The sequence below is a fragment of the Cupressus sempervirens genome, chromosome 10, assembly GCF_028749045.1.
Source record: "Cupressus sempervirens isolate cs-2001-9-10 chromosome 10, ASM2874904v1, whole genome shotgun sequence".
NCBI classification, from domain to species: domain Eukaryota; kingdom Viridiplantae; phylum Streptophyta; class Pinopsida; order Cupressales; family Cupressaceae; genus Cupressus; species Cupressus sempervirens.
This window is the reverse complement of record NC_143127.1, coordinates 160048859-160068554: the sequence shown is the minus strand read 5'-3', so window position 1 is coordinate 160068554 and position 19696 is coordinate 160048859.

Sequence of the window (19696 nt, the reverse complement as noted above, 5' to 3'; positions counted from 1 at the left end):
CCTTCTTATGCTAAGTATTCTGTAAATATTTTGGCCACAATGACCCTTGCATTCATAACCTGAGACAAAACTATGTTCAGTATACTCACAATGACCCATACATTCACTTAGTAGGACGAGTATTAGTATTTACTATAACATAGAGAATTCACTCAAACAAGAAAGGAAAAGAACCAACCTCACTGAAGTATCCATATAAAATGAGTCAAGGTACACACAACCATCCAATACGAGATAAAGGCTCTTATACTGGAGACCCCTCTTATATGAATGTTCCAAATCATTGGAACTAAACCATCAAACATAAATCAAAGAAAATATTATGCCCCCAGTCCTCACTTCTCTAGTCAAAAGATACATACTCGAGTTGCTAAAAGAGAAATGATAAAGTGAAAGTAAAACAAACAAAGGAAATCTCGACATGACTCAAATAGTGTCAATATTTTCGTTTTAGTGTCAGTGTTATTGGATTGATATCAAGTGTTGATGTTCAAGACATATATAAAAGAAATATAGGAGGATGATAGTAGACACACTCAGTTAGGACAATTGGTGACTGATGTTAGAGAGAGATATTCATTGATAAGAACCTTGATAGGAAACTAAGTGATAGTAGATAGACAAAATTGGAACAACTGGTGACTAAAGCTTAAGAGATCTTCTTTGAGAGGAATATCTATAGTAAAGTAAGTGATAGGAGGAAGATGAAATTAGAACAACTGGTGATTAACATGAAAGAGATCTTCTTTGAGAGGAATCTCTATAGTGAAACAAGCGAGAGTAGGAAAACCCAGATAGAATAACTAGTGACTAACGTGAAAGAGATCTTCTTCGATAGGAATCTCTATAGTGAAAAAGGAAATAGTAGGAAAATGCAGTTAGAACAACTGGTAATTGATGTGAAAGAGATCTTCTTTAAGAGGAATCTCTATAGTAAAAAAAGCCATAGTAGGTAGATGTAGCTAGAATAATTGGTGACTAAATCTTAAGAGATCCTCTATGACACTATAGGGTGTTTCCCCTGAGACAATGACAAGATTCAATCCATGGATGCATAATCAAAAGCAACAAACTAAAGTAGGAAAGCAATTGTACAAGAGCCAAAAAATGCAATGCAAGATGTAGCATTTGAAACAAGAGGCACTTGTTTACTAGGTTTTCACCTTCTTGGCAGAGATTTTATTTTTGCTACCATGATGCCTATTTGATAGTTTTTCATCAATGACACTTTTCTTGTTTTTCTTTTTGTATTTTTTGTTTTTCACTTTTTTTTGGATGTTTTATTTTTCATTTTTTTTGGTATTACCAAGGTTCCTATTGCTAGTATTTCACCAAGATAATGATTTTTTTAGGACTTTTAAGTATGTACAAAGATCTTTTGAAAGCATGTCAGCTATAGAACCACTTCAGATGAAGAGTGTTGATTGGCTCTTTGAGCGATTCTCCCTCAATTGTTGAACATTGATAAGTACTAGATCCAAACACTATAGTAACTATGTATGGACCAAGCCAATTGGGTTCAAACTTCCCTTTCTGTATTCATTGTTGTTGATTTTTATGGTTTTCCCTTAGAATGAGGTCACCTAGTTGGAAGTCACAAGGCTTGACTTTCTTGTTGTAGCTTTTAAACATACACTTTTGATAAGCTCAAAGGTGATCACATGCCACTTGTTGGCACTCATCCAAAAATTCTAGTTCTTGCAGCTGAGATATTCTATAATCATCATCATTAATGAGGCCTTTCATAGAGATTCTCAAAGTAGGCATCTCAACCTCAATAGGAAACACAACATCTACTACCAAAGAAAAGGGTGTTGTTCCTATTGGAGTTTTGATGCCTATTCTATAAGTACATAAAGTTTAATTAGTCTAAAGGTGTCAGTCCCTCCTAGATTTGTTGATTGTGTAATGTAAGATCTTAAGGATATCCTTGTTGGATGCTTCTGCTTGGCCATTACCCTGGGGGTAATAAATAGAAGACCAATGTTGCTTGATTTTGAACTTTGAGCACAACACTTTAAGATCCTTGTTTTTAAATTGTCCCCCATTGTCAATAATGATGGAGGATGGTACACCATACCTAGATATGATGTAGTTAAGAATGAGTAGAGCTACAATTTTTCTATTTTCCACAAAAATAAGGATTGCTTCCAGCCATTTAGTGAAGTAGTATGTAGCTGTGATAATGAACTCGTGACCATTTGAAGAAGACAGATGAATTTTACCCACTAGATCAAAAGCCCATTGTTGAAATGGCCAAAGTATAATAGATGGAATTAGCTCCCAGGCTAGAGAATGAATTAGATTTCCATGGAGTTGGCATTTTTTGTAGGACTTGGAATATTTAATTTCCTCTTGCTCCATATTTGGCCAATTGCAACCAATTTTGATAAGTTTACAACCTAGTGTCAAGCCATTAGAGTTGGATCAATAAATTCCTTCATGTACATTGATTAATGTGCATTTGGAATCATCAAGCTCTAGAAACCTAAGGAGTTTTCCATCAAGACCTCTCCTGAACAAGTCATTAGCAATAATAACATACCATGATGCATTATGGATAAGGTGACATTTTTTTATTCTGGGTTAGATTATCTGAAATTATTTTATCATGTAGGTAAGAATAGATATGATGGTAGTGGAATGAATCATGTCCTACAATAGAACAGATCATCCAATATTCAGGTGAATTATAAGTAGGGTAGAATAACGTCTCCACTAGCAATTCATGTCAAAAATCATTCTCAAGTATATGTAGCATGGAAGTGAGAGTAACCATTGTATTGGCTACCTTGTTGTCTGCCCAAGGAATTTTTGAAAAGTGAAATGAGCAAAGTATTTATTTAAATTATCCACCATTCATTTATAAGATATCAAATTATCATCCTTCGTCTAATAAACATTGTTGACCTAGTTGATTACCAACTATGAATCACCAAAGATATTTAATTCATCTACTCTCCATTCGACTAAAATATTTATGCCATTGATTAAGGTTTCATATTCTATAATATTATTTGTACAAGGAAACAAAATCTTGTATGTCTTAGGCAATGAGTACTTATGTGGTATTATGAATAAGAGCCCAAAATCGAATCCCTATTGTGTAAAGTGTGTGTCAAAGAACATCACCTAGTTTTGATGTGTTAGCATTAAAATAGATTCATTGGGGAATTCAATATTTAGTGGTAGAAGACTTTACATTGGTGTTTCTGCTAATTGATCAACAATTTCCTAGCCTTTGATAGCCTTTCTTTCAACATATGTAATATCAAATTCACTTTGTATCATGACCCATTTGACTAACCTCCTTGTTGGAGATGCCTTGATAAGAAAGTACTTTAATGGATTGATTTTGGCAACCATCCATGTAGTGTGAGAAAGAATGTAGTGTCTCAAATTTTGAGAAATAAAAATGACTACCAAGCAAGCTTTTTCAATGATGCTATAGTTCATTTCATATGAAATCAATGTGGGACTGAGATAATAGATAGCATGTTCCTTGTTATCATTGTCCTCATGAGATAGAAAGATACCAAGAGATGACTCTTTTGCTGAGATATACAAAATGAGAGGCTTCCCATAAATAGGAGGCATCAAGATTGGTGGATTAGCAAGATCTTATTTTATTTGTGTTAAACTCTAATCACAATCATTTTTCCAGTCATATTTTACACCTTTATGCAGAGTCTTAGTAATAAGTTGTGACCTATCCACAAGTTGTGAAATGAATCTATGAATGGATTGAAGTCTTCCTTAAAACCCCCTCATTTGACTAATATTATGGCGAGGAGGTATTTTCATGATTTCTTGAACTTTTTCTGGGTCCACCTTTATTCCTTTTGTAGAGACAATATAGCCAATTAACTTTCCAAAACTTACACCAAATGCACATTTCTTGGGGTTTAGTTTGAGACTAAACTTCTCTGTATGATCTAGGCTTGATCCAAAATCTTGAAGACAGGTGTTGCATTGTGTAATCTTGACCAAGGTGTCATCAACATAGTCCTCCATTATCTTATGCATCATATCATGGAAGATTTTTGTAACTACCCTTTGATATGTGGCACCAACATTTTTTAGACCAAATGGCATCACATTCCAATAGAAGGTACCCCATCTACAAGTAAAATTAGTTCTCTCCTAGTCTTTTAGTGCAATTTTAATTTGATTATAACTAGAAAAATTGTCCATGGGTGAGTACATTTTATATCCTGCTATCACATCCACTATCATATCAATGTTGGGAAGTGGAAAATCATCCTTTGGACATGCTAAGTTTAGATCTCAAAAATCTAGAAAAACTTTTATAAACATATCATGCTTGGAGACTAGAACAATGTTTGAGATCCATTCAACATAGTTGATAGCATGGATGAAACCAACTTTTAGATATTTTTCTAGTTCATCTTTAACAAGAAATGCCACATGAGGATGCATTTTCCTGAGCTTCTATTTGACTAATTTTACTCCTGGTGTAACAGATAAATGATACATTATGAGGTTAGGATCTAAGCCTAGCATGTTAGATTAGGTACATGCAAACTTAATCTTCTTTTCTTGAAATAAGGCAACAAATTCCTCTTTTTCTTCTATAGATAAGGATTGTGCAATGTGTATCATATGAGGTTGTTCCTCTATTCCTAATTTGATTGGTTGTGTTGGCTCTATAAACATTGATGATCTTTCCTAAAAATGACTAGGAAGTGCATCAAATATCTTATCCCTAGGGGCCTTAGAGAGGTTTTCACGTTTGGATACATCTTTTATTTTTACTATTTTGGGTTCCAATATTACCACAATGTGGTTCTCACCATCAGACCTTCTATTTATTTTTATTTTAATTATGTGACCAATATATTTGATGTTATCTTCATTCATGTACTTTGTTCACTGGTCGAGAATGTTACTAGTTCAACTGTGTTTTAATAGTAGGCAAGGGCATAGTCATTCTAGAATATGGGGACTTCACTAGATGTATTAGAATTCTAGTCTATGAGCTCAAAATAGGTGAGTGAGAGAGATATGGTAGGTTTGATGGTGTTCATGGTATAGTCATCAAATGCTTGGACAAGTAATTCAAGACCTAAAGAGATTTTTTCCAAAGGTGTATTTGAATGCCTTTGAGTTCTAACAATATTAATTAAAGACTTGTTGACACTAGTAGGATGAGACTCATTTGATCAAACCCTATATTTTTCACCTATTTCAAGATGATTTTCATATGTGTAAACTTGATCTACATCCCTGTTTTTAATTATCTCTAAGAGATAATCAAATTTGTACTCTTGAGAATTTGTGCTATATGGAGTTAGACTATAGAATTCACCAATAGTGATGGGAACCCATTCTCCACTTTCATTATCATCTTTATTTTTACAAAATCATTCACCAACTACAGTATGACTAGACTCTCCTTGTTCCCATTGAATATGGTGAGAATTAGCAGTGTTTTCAAAAGAATCACTGTCAACATCACAATAATAGCATGTGGCACGAAGTCATCTGGTTCTACAAAGAACTTTTCAAGATCAAAAGGAATTGGATAAGGAAAATTATCCTCATCATCAGAGTTGTCCTTATGATTATCTGACTTAGTTTGTCACTATTTAGATAAACTTTCAAGTTTTGGTATGAATTTATTAATCCCTATATGAAAGGGGATCTTCTTGAAACCTAGACCTATTGTATCCCAAGACCTTCTAGATATTACTTGGATAGGATCAATCAAGCCATTGTTGTTATGTCCAATTGGACCATTTCCATTGTAACCAAATTATTCCATGAGCTTAAGACTTGGACCATACTGTCACATGTAAACTCATGAGAGTGTTTAGTGATATATGTTGGAATTTCCTCTCTATATATCCATGCAGTGCTGGCTCTATTTTCATCTTCCTCTTCTAGAGGTATAGTATCTTTGACAAAGTTACTATTGAACTTACTCTAAGGTGATAGCACAAAAGGTCTCTTCACTTCAGATGGTCTCCCATAATGATGGGGAGACTTAGGAAGAGATGTCAAAGATAGAACAAGTTTAATGTGATACTCGCCCATCCTAGTTTTTGTCAACTTGAGTGACTTCTCCATTTCTTTCAGCTTATCATAATGATTATCTATAGATTCCCTATTAGCAAGTACAAAGATTTCAACATATTTAAGCATGTTATAGGTGTAATTATTATTAGTAGGTATAGTAACTTCAGAGCCTTGGAATGGAAACTTGACATATTGATGGTATGTTGAAGGCACAACTTGCATCTTATGTATCCATGGTCTCCCTAACAAGATATTGTATGCTAATGGAATGTCAAGGACTTGGAAAGTAACATCTCTTTCTGCTAAAACAACTTGAAGAGGCAACACAAAAAGACCTATGGATTTATATTTGACTTCATCATATGCCTTTATAGTTATTGTGTGACAATGATCAATAAACTCTTCAAAATAACCCAATTGTTTGAGCAAAGTATCAGACTTGATGTTTAGACCAGCTCCATTGTAAATGAGCATGCAATGGACACATTTTTTATGTATCATAACTTCAATGTGCAATGGTTAGTTATGAGGATGACTCCATGAATTATTGTCCTCTTCAGAAAAGGATAAATAGTGGGGGTGAGGTCAACTGACCCACCATCGATTGAAGTCTATCAAGATTAGGATCTTGAAGTATGCTTCCCTCATTGAGGGCTTTGTCCAGAATCTACCTATGAGCAAAAAAGATTTTAAGTAATTCAAAGATTGCTATTCGAGCATTTGTCTATTGCAATTGATCAAGGATATTATAGTTGGTAATTGAGGAAGATGTTACAATTTTTGTACCTTTGCCAGATGGACTAGCAATAGGTTTGTCTTTATGTTAATCTACCTCAGGAGCAGAAGGGGCAAGGAATTTACGTATTATCTTAGCATGAGAATGCATTAAAAAATTGGCACAAGATTGTGACTATTCTTTATCAGTTCCAAGAGATGTAGCACCTCTTAAGACAAATGGTGTTTTTGGTTTCATATTGTCATGTTTTCCCATTTTCCTTTAATCGTGATAACATCACAATGTTAAAGTCCATAGGTTCAATCATGTTGATCACATCATCATCATAGGTGTATGTATAATCAACCTTGTTAATGGTTTTATGTTCATAGTTTTCTCCTTTCTCATGATATAGAAATTGTTCCTTAAAAGCCTTGTGGTCTGAATTCTTATTATGTCCATCCACAATGATTTAACCATTATGAATTAAGTCTTAAACTTTATGACATAGGTTGATGCAATTTCTTGTTTTGTGACCCTTTTTCTAATGGCATTCACAAAATGAAATCTCATTCTACCATGTGGGTCACAGCTATGGACCATAAGGATGAGAATTATCCAATGGAGTAATGATTTTGTTTTGAAACAAGGTCTTACAGACCACATCTAGAGGTTCACCAAGAGGTGTGTACTCTCATTTTTGTCATGTAACTCAAGATGAGTTCTTTGTTTTCTTTCCCAAATGTCTTGTTATTGGGAGTAGATTTGTCAGCATTTTTAGATGCATTGATATTGTCTATGAGATTGAAATTCATTTTAGAACGTTTGGGAATAATGTTATCAACCAATCGATCGTGTACTACCTTTCAATTCTTGTTTACATACTTGGATTTATCCTTAATAGAGGTTGGTCCTTGATTAAAGTCCTTTTGAAGGGTTATTTCTTCCTTTTTGACCATGAACTCCTCTATTCGGATAGCTTGTGTAATCATATCTTCAAAGGTGTCTAGACCTTGAAGTTGTATTTTATACCCAAACTTGGGCAAAAGATTACCCATGAAGATATTGAGTTTTCTATTTCAAGAATTTTTTGTGAATATTTGGTATACAATTGTTGCCACCTTTGAAGAAACATAAGGAAAGGTTCTCCAACCCTTTGTTTGAGATTACATAGATCATGTATGTTGACTAGATGTTGTATATTGTGTGAGTATTATTGAATAAACATATTAGCAATCTCATCAAATGTTTTAATACCAATAGGTAACCTTGAAAACCATTCCATGGCATGACCACCTAGACTCTGTGGGAATAAATGCATAAAATACATTTGATTGTGCATAAATTCCATAGACAAAGCACCAAATTCCATCAAATGATATTGGGGATCAGATGTTCTGAAGTATTTGTCATATTTGGGTAACTCAACTCCTCTTGGAAAAAGAGGCATATCCAAACCTTTGTTGAAAGTAAATGGATAGATGGTGTCTAAAGTGTATGTTTTCATCGGTTTATCCTTGTCACAAATCATTTGGGCCAATTATTCTTGCATGGCTTGCAGTTGTTTTTGTAACTTGGATGTTTCAATTTCTTCTTTTTGTGTGACAATTATTTCAACATTAAAATGTTGAGGTAGTTTTGCTTCTTCTTGAGCGAGCTTGAGAAAATATTTATCTTTCTCACGTGGAACAAGATCTCCATCACTTTTTAAAAGTTTTAATCCTTACAACATTTCTCTATTTCTTCGAGGAGTATCTCTTTAGTATCCTCATACTCATTTGTGTAGTTGTAAGGTTCTTTTAGTCTTTCATTTCTTTGGTAGTCTTGTCTCCTGCTATGGTCTCTTATTTCTTGATCTTGATCAACCATTTTAGGAGCGTAGAAGGTTTCATTATGTGTCAGTTGAAAAGGTGTTTTGAACAAGAATTCAGCTATTTTGTTAAAAGATGTAGGTGTTCTATTAGTTTCAAGATGTTCTTGGTATAATGGATTCCTAGTTTGCTAGAAGTTTATGGGAAATATTCTTCAAGCACTAGGTGGACTAACATGTGAAAGAGATCCTGAGAACCCTTCACTAAATTCAGACTATATGTAAACTTGGGAGTAACCTTTGTCACAATTTCTACATCTAGCTCTACCATGTCATGGTCTATAGGGAGAAAATAATTTTCCACTCCTTGTGAAAACAATCATAGATAATGACTTAAAACAAAGTTTAAACAAGGATGGCACTAGAATTTTGTCTCAAAGCGAGTAAGTGTGTTGTATATCTAGGTATGAATAGTCTAAGAAATGGCTAGAACAATCAATAGTTTTGACTATCATGACACAAGGTATAAAAAACACAAGAGAGAAAAATAGGACAATCAAAAAAGGAGACTAGTTCATGTGTGAATCACAAGTGATCAACTAAGCAAGAAATCAAAGTTTGATGTTGTTGCACATAGAGAAATGACTAAATTTTTTTAGACACAAATCAGATTTGGATCAAGTTTTCACAAGGAAGTTGAGAATAGCTCACTATTTTTGGACAAATTTGGACACACTCGAGTGAGGAAATGACTTCTAGGCAAGGAAATGCAAACACCCAAGAGAGAAAACACCTCTAAAAGAACAATTTTGATAGTTTTAGGAGAAAAACTTGAATAGAGATTCACACAGAGCCACATAAGGAAGTATAATGAACTAGGCGGGAATTTACAACAACAATTTTGAACTTTTTAAATTTGACAGCAAAGGCAGGTTTTGACTCAAAATTTAAGTGTTTTGGTAAACTTTCATGTGAGGGTTCTCATTAGCTCACACAAAGAAATATAGAGAACCATGAAAGGAAAGGTAAAAAAATAATTGAAAAGGTGGTTTGTTGTGTAAAGTTTTGCAGAACTATAGGTGAGAAAAGGACAAAACTAATAGGTTTGGACTATACTTGAAGATATTTCCAATGATTCTAGTAGTTTCTAAGTAGAGGATTGACAATATTTGCAAGTTTCAGGCAGATATGGACATCATTTTCAGATTTTGGATATCATGTTGGTTTGTAGGTAAACAGTTGTTTTTCAAACAAGGGATGCAAGTAGTAGTCATAAACAATCCAATCGAGGATAAAGCAACTCAAAAGAATGGGGGAGTCTTGACCTTTTTTTGTTTGGATCACTTGGACAATTTATAGACTCGAAAAAGAAACTTTTATCCCTATAACCAAAATGGTAGAGGAAGCAAAACCTTTGTCTCACAACTTATGTGCATGTGTTCACATCACACAACCATGTAACCCCACTAGAGGGCATCCATGTTTTTGGTTTATTCCAAGGACTCAATAACATATACACTCAATGAACACCCTTTTGGCAGGGATCAAGGGCATATACCACCTTCCAGCATCTTGGTACATCCCTATGGTGAGTATCTATAGGAGAGATTCTTCCCCCTCCTTCGACAAAGATTATTCCCCCTTTCAGAGGTGAACTGGGTAGCAACTATATAAAAGTTTTTACTTGGCTTCTATTCACATTAATCCCCAGTGGTTTCACAAACTAAGTTGAGGCTAGCAGCCCACACCAGCATTTGTAAGTGCACAAACTTGACTAGAAAGCCTAGGTGCAGTGTCGCTCAATGCAACAGATAGAGCCTCTTCTTGCTATGCTATATTAGAATAAAGAAGAGGAAATTAACATGGTTGTGGAGTCTTTTTCTCTACAAAGCTTCTTTATTATAGTGAGTTGGAATCACCAGTGAAAGGTGTGTGCTCACTTGGGTCATTCCTAGAGGTTGGATTGCTCTAATAGGCCCTCTAAAGGTTGACTCAAATTGTAACTCAGATTCAAGGGTCAAATTTTCTATTTTTCCAAAGGGAAAAGAGCATACTCCTTTACCTTTTCACCTTACCCAAACACATAGAACATGTTCATAACTGAGTTAGTTTATCAATCCCAACTGTCTTTTTCCAAGATTTTGAACTTCCTTAAAGGAATTCATCATCTCTTCATAAAAATATTTGTATGGGAGAACCGCTAACTTTCTTGCCTCCCTCAGGTATCATCTTCCAAAGGCATCTAGGTTTCTGATTTACTCTTGCGAATCACTTCCAAGTAGTAAAGAGCATACTCCCCTATTCCTTTGTCTAGAGCCCTATGAAGTTCACAAGCCCTATTAAACTATAAGTGTAAGAAAGCATTAAAATAGACACATTGTTTGAGTGGGTTTGAATACATTCTTTGACAAGTGAATCTTTCACCAAATGTCACGTAATCAAACCATCAGTATTGTTTGTTTGTTCATGATAAGGTATCTTCAACAAACGATCTACACACCACTATTAGGTTGTTTCAAAAATTAGAAATAAAAAAAATGCTTTAGAAACAAATGTCTGATCAATCAACATTATGGAAAATAGAATCTAAAAATTGCAAGTTTCTTTTACTGGTGTCGAGTTACGCACAAGCTTCTGCATAATCTCGTGTGAGAATATGTTGTGTATCATGTGAGAAATTTTTTTCTCGCATTCAAGGATAAAATTTTTGCACATGATAAATTATTGAACTATAAAAGAGGATTATGTTTCTTCGCATGATAATTGATATCATCGCACGAGAATTCACTAAATTGTATGAACAAAACTGTTAGAATATCAAAAGTTGAGCCCAAAAATTTGATTTTTCTACCCCATGATGGGCGCCAAAAATGTGTGTGCTAATTATGGGCCTCTCAATCAACCAAACACTTCAACATGATCTTTACATGTTAGAAACACCCTGTAATGAAGATGGGACTGTCCATTCAATATGATCCAACAAATTGATATGTTGCCTTCTAACTAGATGGATTTTTCTCTCCACTCTCAAAATTGAGAGATTAGCAACCAGACCAACTAGTACGAAGGATTTAGTCTAGATAAATGCAAGATTAAATTAAGATGTATCCAAATTATTTAAGAATAATACAAGAATATTAACCTAAATGGATGCATTGTAATCTATATGAGAAAATATATAAAAACAATGAAGTTGTGAATGCAAATGCTTGAATAAATAAATTGGCATTAATTTGATACTTTTCATGTGCATCCTTTAAAATGAGGAATTGAAGGTTTCTTAAATAGAATCCTAGAATTTGATCAATGGGTGAGATTGAAGATGAGATTCAGTCAAAATAGAAAATTCATTTATGAAAAGGAAGTTAACTTATCGCTTATGTGTGTAATAAGGAGTTAATTGATCTAGTGCCTTTTTTTGTTTTAGTCCACTCAGTGTTTCCAATTTTGAACTGAAGAGAAAATATAATAGAAGATATTTGATTTAAAAAGTTAAATATGACCTCATAATTGAATAATCTAGTTAATTGAATAATTAGAATGAGATGTATTAATTAAATCAAATATATTTAATTCCTAATGTGTATTAGCTAAAGGGGTGAATACAATTTAATTAAAGTACTGGGACTTGTAATTAAATCAATTCAATTAATAGGTTTAATTTAGCTAATTCGATTAATATTTAAGAATTAAATAAAGTATGTGATTAATGCAGATTAATGATTTTTTTGCATTTGACACTTAGGTCGAGTAAAGATTGTCAAAATTAGAATTGCCTAGTAAAATAGGAATTTAGATAAGATTGATAGACCGAAACTGGTTTAGCATACCAATGTGCCAATTTAGGGGTATTACATTTGGTAAAAACATGTATATGTGTTTAACATGTTGTTGAATTAAATTCATTAATGACCTATTAGAGGGAGTTTTACCTCTTAACATTCAAAGGGAAATCATTAAAGAAATGTTTACCCAATTGTTGTGAGCTTCATTAGTTCCCTACCTTGGGTGTAGAGAAATTTATTGAACTTCAAAAATGGGAAAAAAATCAGTTCACTAACAGGAAAGAAGACACATGTCAATTGTAATAACTAGTATGTAACATTATAGTCGCCTTTACTTAGAATTAACGAGTTAAATTAGTACTTGTCTTTTAGGCAATATTATAGCCTATTGCATTCATTTTATATTTTTATTACGTCTAAGTAATAAGAACTGTTGTAGTATTGTATTATAGGAATATTACATTAATGTTTTAAAAAATAACATAAAAAATGTTATTGTTATTTAATTCTTTTAAAATTAAATGCTTACATTTTTAAGGGTTTTTTTTTATTAATCTGATTTAAAATATGATAATTAAATATTTTAAATTTGCAAAGATAAATATATATATAATAATAATAAATATATCAAATATCTATGATATTATTTAGCTTATGATTAATATAAATTATGCCTTTTGTATTTACTAACTAAAACAATCAATATTTGTTTATATAACTAATTATTGTTTACTTAATTTCCAACTCCTAATATATCAATTGATCTAATTTAATTTCAAATTTTAAATTTCATATTAATTATAGCTCTATAAATAAAAGTTTTTTATTATTATAATTATTATTATGAAGGCAAGTTGCCAAGTAGTAAGTACAAAGCCATTACATGGATCATGACACTTGTTAATATTCAAAATAAATTTGATCATTCTTATGAAAGATATTTTAATTTTATACTTATTTCATAGTTTAATGACTCGTTTTGTAATATCAGTGAGGCCCAACCACTAATTAGATAAATAAATAAATAAATGACATACGTTGTATTTTGGGAAGCCAAGAAAAATAAATGAGAATTTTGCAATACCATTTTTGAAATGTCACGTGTATAGTGTACCAAAAGGGGGATGTACCAGCCTCCATTGAATCATCAAAGATCAACGACTTGAGATGTATTTTGGTTTGATTTTGTCAACACTCAACTTTTTTCCCAAATGCCCCCAAAAAGAAGACATGTGGCATACATATATCAATTGTGACCAATCACTATTCATTATGAGAAGGTGCAGTTATTTCCCATATTTATTATTTATTGTCTACAATAGAGGCAGAGGTCAATGTGTTAACCAATGATGGATCACTATTCATTATGATGTGGTGCAATGACGTGAAATCTATAATATTTATTTTCTACAATAGAGGCGATGGTCAACATGCCACAATCGTTTGATCATCAAAAATCAATGACTCAAGCTGCATTTCAAACTAATTTTGGGAAATCCCATTTTTTTTCAAAATTATTCCAGAAAAGAAGTCTTTATAAAAAAATCTGTGACTCTTCAGAAAGTAGAAATAACTATAAAAATCAATCTCAAATTATGCATACGTCACACCTTTCATAGTAATACCAATTGTACAATATATAGTGTACGTAACAAAAATTAATATCAAACACATTCTTGATTATACAATTTTTAAAATTTTCTATTTTTGTAGAACTTAAGGTTTTGTTTTTATTGTTCAATCTTGCATCTCTACACAAACTACCAAGATTCAATAAAAGCATTAGAGCATCATTGATTAGAAAGGGGTTACGATTAGTAAGTTGCAACACACTCTCATTCTTCTAAGATAGCTCACAGACTATAATTATCAATTTAAGTTTTAACTTTCTAGGTAAAATGATGCAAGATCATCCTAGGCTTATTGGCAATCCTACATGTTGGAGGGATTTTGGTTTGGGGTTGTACATTCGGTCACCAAAGGAGTGGTGCTCGGTTGTTATTGGGTATAGTTTTAACCAAGGAACTTGGTCATTAAAGGGGCTTGGTCACTGAAGGAGCTTGACATATATTGTTTCTCAACATTCACTATGGTGCTTGGGGTGTGTTGGTTGCTCAACACCTATGGAACTTGATAATGCTTATGGGAGCTCAACATCACTTCTGGTTTGGCTAACGCTCGATAGTGTTGCTTGTGGGATGGAGTTCATGTACATTTTCTCAATCTATTTGGAGCATTTAATGCATGTTGTGTGAGATCATGATGTGAAGAAATTGTGGGAGTTTGTGTGGACCTATTTTTTTGTCTTGGTTAATTGTTCTTAATGTATTTAATAAGTGTTGTAAGCATTTTAAGGCATTTTGATATTTAATTTCTATTCAAGGAAAACTTGTGGATTAACATATATTTAATGTGATGCAAGATCATATTGGGTCTTGGAGCAATCTTGTATCAACCAAAAACATTTATTTACCAATTTGTTGTTTGTAAAGTAGCATTGTTGCTAGAGTTGTATTTTCTATTTTTTTTGTGTTCCTATTGCAGATGACATAAATAATGTTTTACAATGATTCAAAGGCTGAAAATTTCAGGTATTGAAGAGGGACTATATTACTATCTTTGGTTAAAGGCACAATTTTCATGATGGTTTGGGAGATATGGCCATTTTTCTAATGAATCAAGTTACTGCAAGTTTTCATGACAAGTTTACGTGCACGAATTTCGGGATTGATGTGCACTTATCCTTAATGAATCAGCCTCTAAAAAATTAAGGGATTGTATTGAACCTAAATTAATACCTTTAGTTCAAAGGAAAAGTTCTAATTCAATCAGACCTAGGAGATATCACTTTTGTCCACGGACATCAATTTTTGGATAGATATCATGGAAACGTGTGGAATTTTCATCTTCCATGGTTTTGTATGAAAAAATGGAATCTTTTTAAGATAGGTTCATGTTCTTGGATCATGTGTGGACCTAAATATGTCTTGGTATTAGGTTTCATTCATATTTTCTATAGTTTTGGTTTACTCTTCCAAGGAGGACCTAGAATGTAATTAAATTCCCAACTAGCTGACTTGTGGCTTAAATGGCTATATAAGGAGCTTGGATTGATGTCGAAATTCATTATTAGGATTATGAGATGGTATATGAGATGATGTAGAAGATAGATCATGAGAAGATCCTAGAGAAGAAGGAAATATACAAGCTTGGATTTGAATTTATAATTCTTTGTATATGGTCATAACTCAGAAGGCCTCATAGTTGGGAATGTTTGGATTCATTTTCTGATTATATCAATATGGATGCGCAGAATCTAGTCTATGTTTCTCTATTTTTTATTTAATTTGTATGTTGCTTCCATTTGTAACTCTAAGCAGGGGATGTTTTCTGGTTTAAGTTGGATTAATTCCTCTTGAATTTGCATGTCCCTACATCATAATGTAAGGATTTAATTTAATTTGTAATGAACTGGGCCAATCTATGGTTTAGTTGGGTATAAGTAGGGGCTCTTGTGGAGTCTTTAGTCATTATCTAGCCATCTTGGAGACGAGGATGTGGCAAAAGAGAGAACTTTGAGAAGGGGCTTGGTGGGTTTGTACAAGTTTAGATCTTCCTTGGAGATTTAGTTTGGATCTGGACTAGCTAGTATGGGGATTGGATCTTGAGGGATCTTGCATAACTATTTATTGTAATTTCTATTATATTTGGCCCTAACTAAGAAGGCCTTACAACCGAGCACATTGCATGTAAACAATTATATTTTATGAATAAAGAGTTGATTTGGTATCAAATTTTGTATCGTGTGTTGTGTTTCTACTATGTGTTTATTTTTTGGGGGCTAGGACATCTCCTTTGGGGACTATCCTACCTTGCACTATGTCAAGTAGTATCAAAGCATAGTTGTTCTTGAGTGTGTAGATTGAGAACCCAAGTTGAGGCAGTTTGCACCAGGACTTGGGTTTGCAAAGATCTTGGAAGATGCCACCAAGAAGATTGGACCCTAGGACGATTGATTATCTATGTGATGTTGTGGAAGCAAGGTTCTTAGAGAAGATGGCATTAATGAAGAGTGGCATGATTTTTGAAACTGTGAGTGCTTTGGGTGGTGTACCTCATCACATGGGTACTGAAGGTAGTTATGAGGAAGTTGTTGAGGATTTTGAAGTTGTTGGATCAAGTGGTGAGGATAGAACTGATCATGATGAGAGACCTATTGGAACTAGAGCTAGTCAATTTGCTAGACCTAGATCTTAGTTAAAGTTGAACCATAAGATGGAGGTTTCTAATTTCTTAGGTACTTTGAATCATGAAGACTTGATTGATTGGATTGGTGAATTGGAAGACTACTTTGAGCTTGAGGATATTGAAGATCCACTTAGAGTAAGGTTGGCACAAATTAACTTAAAAGGACATGTTGCTTTTTGGTGGAAAGAATTGCAAAGAGATAGCGAAGAGGAAGGTGAAATGAAGGTCACTAGATGGAAGTTGATGCTAACTAAGTTGAAGGTTAAGTTAATTCTTGTTGATTATGAAATTGAATTGTTTAAGAGGTTGTAGAATTTGAAATAGAAGGATATGCCTATGAAAGATAATACTAAGGAGTTCTACAAGTTGACTATTCAGTTTGGGCATAGAGAATTGTCAAAAGAGAAGGTAGCTTGGTACATTAATGGTTTGAGATTCAATATCCAAGAGGAGATTGGTATATTGAAGATTGATTTGGTTGAGGATGCTTATTAGTATTCCCTAAATGTGGAAGATAAGTTGAAGAAGAAAGGTTAAGGTAGTTCTAGAGGAAAGGAGAAGTAGGATATCTCAGTGAAAGCTAAATAGAGTGCAGAAGATGAACCAAAATTTGTTTATCAGAAAAGGAGGACATGTAGAGGTGAGTTCAGAGGTAATTTCTATAGATATGGTGAAGAAGGGCATAGATATTTTGAATTTTCTCATGGTAGGAGAGTTGTTGTTGTGAATGAGGGTGAAAACCATGAGAGTTAACTTGAGAAAGGAGAGAATTTACTTGCTTGGCAAGTACTGATTGGTCAAAGGAAACTAGACTCTTGTCAAAGGAGTAACCTGTTCAATACTTGTTGTAAGTTTGGTGGTAAATTATGCAATGTGATTGTGGATGGTGGTAGTATAGACAACCTTGTTACTAAGGAGATGGTTCATAAACTTTGTTTGAAAAGAGTGATACATCCTTATCCTTATAGGATTGGCATTGCAAAGTGAGCATGCTTTGGAAGTAAGGGGGTAGTGCCTTGTTGATTTCTAGATTGGGTAGTATAAGGATCAAGTGTTGTGTAATATTATGGACATGAATAGTTGTCATTTGTTGCTTGGTAGACCTTGACAGTATGTTTGTAGGGTTGTACATGATTGTGTCACAAATGTGTTTACAATTGGGAAAGGTGGTAGGAAGCATTCCCTAATTCCTTTGCAGAGTGAGGAGCGTGATAGGAAAAACTTGAGTATTGGTAGCCGACTTGAGTTGGCATATTCTGAGAGGGTTAGAGATTAGAGTGGAAGTTATACTTGTAGTACACCAAGGATGGATGTAAAAAAGTAGAAGTGGAACAAGGGAAAGAGTGTGAAAGTTGAGGACTTGAAGGATATGTATGTGAAGAACCAATTTGGGATTTATGTGTTGAATCCCAGAAGATGTTCTTCCAGCTATTGAGAACATCTTTTCAAACCTTGGATGTCTAATGCGAGAGCATCCTAGGCTTACTAGAAATCTTATATGTTGGAGGGATTTTGGCTTGGAGTTGTGGACTTGGTCACCAAAGGAGTGGTAATTAGTCGTTATTGGGTATAGTTTTGGCCAAGGAGATCAGTCATTGAAGGGGCTCAGTCATTGAAGGGGCTTGGTCACTAAAGGAGCTTGGCATATATTGTTTCTCAACATTCACTATGTGCTTGGTGTGTGTTGGTTTCTCAACACCTATAGAACTCAACAATGCTTGTGGGATCTCAACAACACTTGTGGTTTTTCTGATGCTCAGCAATGTGGCTTGTGGGATGGAGTTCTTGTAGATTTTCTTGATCGAGTTGGAGCATTTAATGCATGTTGTGTGAGATCATGATGTGGAGTAGTCATGGGAGTTTGTGTGGACCTATTTTTTGGTCTTGGTCAATTGTTCTTGATGTATTTAATAAGTATTGTAAGCCTTTTAAGGCATTTTGATATTTAATTTTTGTTGGAGGTCAGCTTGTGACTCAACATATATTTAATGTAAGGATTTAATTTAATTTGTAATGAACAGGGCCAAAATGTGGCTTAGTTGGGTATAAGTAGGGTGTCTTATGGAGTCTTTAGTTAGTATCCATCCAACTTGGAGAGGAGGTTGTGGCAGAAGAGTGAAATTTGAAAAGGGGCTTGGTGGGCTTGCACAAGTTTAGATCTTCCTTGGAGATTTCTACCAAAGTGTGCATCCAGACTAGCTAGTTTGGGGACTGGATCTTGAGGGATCTTGCATAACTGTTAATTGTAACTGCTATTGTATTTGGCCCTAACCTAGAAGGCCTTACAACTGGACACGTTGCATGTAAATAGTTATATTTATGAATAAAGAGTTGATTTGGTATCAGATTGTGTATCTTGTGTTGTGTTTCTACTATTTGGTTATTTGTTGGGGGCTAGGACATCTTCTATGGAGATTCTCTTGCCTTACACTGCATCATAAAACCCTGAACACATTTTTCTTGCCACATTTTTTTACTGTATGTGTAGCATCAATTATAGAATTTAGGGTTTAATTTTTAATTAGTCATGCATTGTTACATTCTAGCAACTAGCTAACTTGCAAAGTAAAATAATAGAATTATAATTTAGGGTTTAATTTTTAATTGAGCTTGTAGATTGTAATTTATGATTTTCTATAGCTATTTAAATTTTTCAAAGAGGAGTGGCATTGGCAGTGGCAGTGCAACCTAGATTAATATATAGGGGAACAAGAAATTGATTATAAACATACACAAACTAGTTAAAATGCTAGGTTTCACCGATGAATTCCATGATATTTATGATCCTCTTATCTATGGAAAGAGTGTCAAGGAAATCAGATATGCAGTTTAAAATAAGTGGAATGTTCCTCAAAAGGAGTAAAAAATGATAAAATGAACAACATAATAGGGTCAATTTGTAATGCAAATTGTGGAATGATCTACATCAAATTACCTCTAGTATTCCCTTGTCCAAAATTTGTAATAGCTCATGCTACAAACTATGATAAAAATAGAAAGAAAAATGTCAATAAAAATATACAAGAGGTAATTTAGTTGATAACATATAGTGAATTTTCTAGTCTATTAGTGCTAGGGTATGAAGCACAAAACCCAAAC